This window comes from Myotis brandtii, unplaced genomic scaffold (genome assembly GCF_000412655.1).
Source record: "Myotis brandtii unplaced genomic scaffold, ASM41265v1 scaffold746, whole genome shotgun sequence".
NCBI lineage: Eukaryota > Metazoa > Chordata > Mammalia > Chiroptera > Vespertilionidae > Myotis > Myotis brandtii.
The window spans coordinates 211,534-216,486 of NW_005370976.1; the positions used below are offsets into that span (position 1 = coordinate 211,534).

A 4,953-nucleotide genomic window follows, 5' to 3' on the forward strand; every position below is an offset into this window, starting at 1 on the left:
AATCACCTGGACTCGTGTTGTGAAATCTTTTCTATACAAAGTCAAGCACCCACACACTACAGGCTGGCCTGAGGCAGACTTGCTCTAGGCTATCCAGGCCCATTCCTGTCCAGTCACATTATTATTCCCTTTGTATTTGTAGATGCTCTTTGGATATGTTGGATAAGGATGTAGAATGGCTTATTGAATTAGAAACTCATCCAAATTTCCTGGCTCTAGCCTTTTTGGGGTATCCATCCACTACTGATGGGGGAAATGGTGATGGAGTCACCTTTAATGTCTTGGAATCCCATTTTTCTCATTTCTCCCCCTAAATAAGTTCCTGTAGGATACTTATTGAACATTGGGCATTAGTTTGTTCTATTTATTTGACTGATTTGTATGAAAAGCTGTTGAATCTGTTATCTCTCTCCCTGCTGTGGTCCATTGTGGACATTGCATCATGAAACTCATATTTAAATCATTTGTTTACAAAATTTTGAAAACTCTTCATTGGTTTAGGATATGAACACATTACCTGGCCATGGCCTTCAAGGTCTCTCATAATCTGACCATAACCCAGTTCCTTCCACAACCACTCTTTTTCCTCTTCCTACTTCCTAGCTCAGTTTCTTCTCTTAGAATCTACACTTTGCCATCTTTCCTCAACCTCACAGTTGTCTTAATCTTGTATATTGAGATGATACAGAATACATGTGCCAATTTGGCAAGTGAATTATTTTAAGATGAAGGAAATTAAAACCCAGCCCACTCACAAAAAGCTTTTAACTTCTTTCTTAAATCCATTTTTTTTTACATAGGGGGTCTATACCAGGAAGAGAGCTGTCACCAGAGATAACTTTATACATATATAAAAAGACTTTATTTGCCTAGTACAGCAAACATTTTTTCACCAAACATTTGCTCTTCTCATCGTCCTGTGAACTGTCCTTCTGCCCCTTAAAGCACCATACTCCTACACACTTCTCCTTAGCTCAGGATGGTGTATGAGCCTCAATTGCCTGACTGCCTTTGAGTTTTCATGTGTTTTGAGGGTTTCTTGTATATATGTAATTACATTTGGGTTTTTCCTGTTAATCTGTTTTCTGTCAATTTGATTAGACCAGTCAACAAAACTGGAAGGGAAGAAGGGGGTGTAATATGTCTCCAGCAGTAAAGGGTGTAGAAAATGTTAACCCTCTGTCCCTGTTTAACTCTGTAGCCTCAGGTTTGCTGACGACCCAGAAAGCTGGAATGCCACCCAAAGGTAAAGGTCATGTCCCCAGGAAGGAGGTTAATGAAGGTACAGAGTGTGGGTGTTATCTGTTAACTTGGAAATGCATTGTTCTTTCTGGTGACCTATGTGATACCCACCATATGCTTTCACTGTTAACCCCTATGGAGAAGAGACCCTGTCCTTGCAGGGTGTGGATTTATTCCCTGCCAGCCACCACTGGGAGCAAGCAGCTGCTTTGCCCATGGATGTAAGTTTCTCCTATTAAAGCTCTAATGAATTTGAATAAGGCTACAGGTCAGTTCTTCAGAATCAAACCTGAATTTAGACTTTTGGAATTTCCCCTAACACATGGCTTACTGCACAGAAGCACCCTGACCCTTATGACTTAGAGATAAGACTCACCAATGTCCCTTTTCACTTATTGAGGCCAGACACAGATCATTTAATTATTATTTTGCTTCAATAAAGATGAACTGAGCTGTTTGCCTTCACTGATCAATCACAATAAACTGCTTGAAAGTAAACCTTAACTCAGCTTCCCTCCTTTCTCTAGTCCTCTGAACTTTCACCCACCCTCCTTGTGACCCAACCAACAACCCTTCCTTACAGATCCTGCCTAAGAGTCAGCAAACCTCAGGGGAAAACGTTCTCTGATTACCCCACTACCACCTCACCTGTTCTTTGCAGCAGAACCTTGTTGATCCTTCCTGGTGAAGACAGTTCCTTTCTTCGTGGCCTGTGAGATGCTTGCAGCTCTATGGCTGGGTTGTTTTCCACATCGCCAGAGCCTCCTTCCCTAACTGCAATAATCCTGCTGATGGGGAGCATAAGATATTTTGGGGTTAGCAATCTGAATTTGTTCCAGTAACCTGCTTTCTACTGCACTCTCTTGCTAGCTGGTAATTAACTCCATTTGTGAAAGAATGTAGGAGACTAGCAGCTGGACTCTGGACCTAAATTAATCAATGTCCCTAATGCACATACATTCCTGAAGTCACTGCCCCTTCCTTAATTATCTGGTCTTGCAAGAGCTATTTACCTAAATCAGGGGTCCTCAAACATTTTAAACAGGGGGCCAATTCACTGTCCGTCAGACCGTTGGAGGGCCGGACTATAGTTTAAAAAAAAAAAAAACTATGAACAAATTCCTATGCACACTGCACATATCTTATTTTGAAGTAAAAAAACAAAACGGGAACAAATACAATATTTGTATTTGCATGTTGCCCGTGGGCCGTAGTTTGAGGACCCCTGACCTAAATACTCCCAATTTACAAGGGGCCATAAAACAAGGATGTAACAGCTTAACTAGAGGGAGGTCACCAGTGCCATCTAGGATGGACATTTAGATACAATCTAAATCAGGCATTTACCTGCCTCCTTGAGGTCAGCTCCTGTCTTCAGATCACTCCAGGAGAGCCCTGCATGGAGAGGAGGTTCCTTCCCAGAGCCTGGTAAGCTGCTGACTCTGACCTCCCACTGAGACTTGGGCTCTGCTGTGGTCGAGGTGCCTGAATTTATACCCCAAGAAGGATGTAAAAAGGTAGTTTCACATTTGGATTTTCTAAAAAATCAGCTGAATAAAAAAATTATGTCTATTTATTTTTATTGAGATTTTTGTTTTTTAATATTACTGTAATTAGAAGACTAATTGTGTGTGTGTGAGAGAGAGAGAGAGAGAGAGAGAGAGAGAGACTCCATGAGGTTTAGGGTGAACACAAGATAAAACACACACATCACAAACAGGATAGAGATAGAATTTGGGAGGAGACATGGGCACAATTTGCAGATCAGTGATTTTCTCAGAAAAGTGCATTAACTGCTTTGCTGTTCTAATTCTCATGCAACGTAAGGACAAAGAGAGAAGCATGCTCCCAATGCTAATGTAATCTGTTAGTTTTTATTTCCAGAAAATACCAACAAAAACATTGGATTTGAAACATACATGATATAAAATGAAACAAATAGACAGTTATAGAACATTGCATGCACTAATAAGTGCACTTAAAATATTCTCCAGGAGTGATCATAGGATAGAACACAAACCTAAACAACATATTCCTGAACAACCAATTAATCAAAGTAAAATCAATAGGCGATAAAAAATATTTTGAAACAAATGAAAATGAAAACTCAACATAAGCAAAATCTCTGGATGCTTCAAAAGCAGTTCTGAGAGGAAAGTTTGTAGTGATAAGTACATACATTAGGAAAATAGAAAAATCTTAAACAACCTACCTTAATACCTCCTTCCAATAACTAGAAAAAGAAGAAGAAACTAAGTCCAAACTTAGCAGAAGGAAGAAAAACAAAGATCAGAGTTTAAATAATTGAAATGAAAAAAATGAAACGAACAGCTGGCTTTTTGAAAAAATAAACAAAATGGACAAATCTTTAGCTAGGATTAGTAAGGAAAATAAAGATTCAAATAAATAAAAGCAGAATTAAAAGAGGAGACATTTTAACTAGTACCACAGAAATACAAAGAATCAAAAAAATAAGTGGGGACATTATAATTCAATGTTTTATTAACTGTACTATTATAAATTCAAGCTATATAGTCAAGAGATAGCAAGTATATTCATGTGTTTTTTAATTTGAAAAAAAGAAATACAAAGAATCATGAGATACTACTATGAACATTGGGTAACCTAGAAAAAATGGATATATTTTTAGAAACATATAACCTCCCAAGGATGATAACAAAGAAATATAAAATTTGAACAGACTTATAATAAGGAGATTAAGTTGATAAGCAATATTCCTAAACACAACAAACCATGGGAACAGATGTCTTCAAATGCAAATTCTGCCAAACATTTAAAGAATTAATAACCAACTCTTTCAAACTCTTCCTAAAAATAAGGAGGAGGGAACACCTGCAAATTAACTTATTTAGGCCAGAATTACCCTAAAAACAAAGGCAGATAAGTACATTACAAGGAAACAAAACTATCACAAAAAATAAGGCAACCAACCTAATGGGAAAAGATATTTACAAACAACAGCCCCAACAAGGGCTTAATATCTAAAATATATAAAGAACACATACAAATCAAGACCCATCAAAAAACAATGAATTAGAAAATGGGGAGAAAAGACATTTCTCCCAAGAAAACAGACAAATGGCCAACAGATGTGTCCTAATATGGCAGCCGGCAGTTCTTTTATGCATTCTGAATGAAGGAGGGAATGTACGGAAGATTACATGAAGGTCTGAGAAAGCAAGGTGGGGACTGACTCACACCATAGGTAAGATTATGTGCTCTCTTCCAGGTGGTGTCTAGGTAGTTTTGCTTCTGAGGGGTCTGAAAAAAGCCATTTCAAAAAGATGTGCTAACTTAGCTGCAAAGAAACATGCTTTGCCTCATAAATAAGGTTAGCTGAGCTGTTTGTTCTCACTGATCAATTGAAACAAAGCTTCTTAAGTAAATAAATTTTCATAATGCAACTTAAAAATGAGTTAAGCTTCTCACCTTACTCCAGGCTCCTAAACGTTGAATTAAGCTCCTCCTGACCCAGAATCAACACATCCTTAATGATATCTCCTAAGAATCAGCAGACTCTCTTACTATCTGTCTCCTTCACACCCTGTCTGTATTGGGTGGATTGTTGAGTTTAAGGCAATGAAGACCCATGTGATTCAGGAAAAGCTTTTTACCGCTCCCTTAACTGCCTAAAAGAAGAAAGATACAAGCCCTGTACCTGGAAGAGACCTTTACCAGAAATACCTTTTT

General features: G+C 38.1%; 1 pseudogene; it reads right to left on the reverse strand.

Annotated features, from left to right (window-relative positions):
- The window catches only part of LOC102256065, a 133,795-nt pseudogene extending 131,074 nt beyond the window's left edge, over positions 1 to 2,721 (reverse strand).
- Positions 2,722 to 4,953: the final 2,232 nt, after the last annotated feature.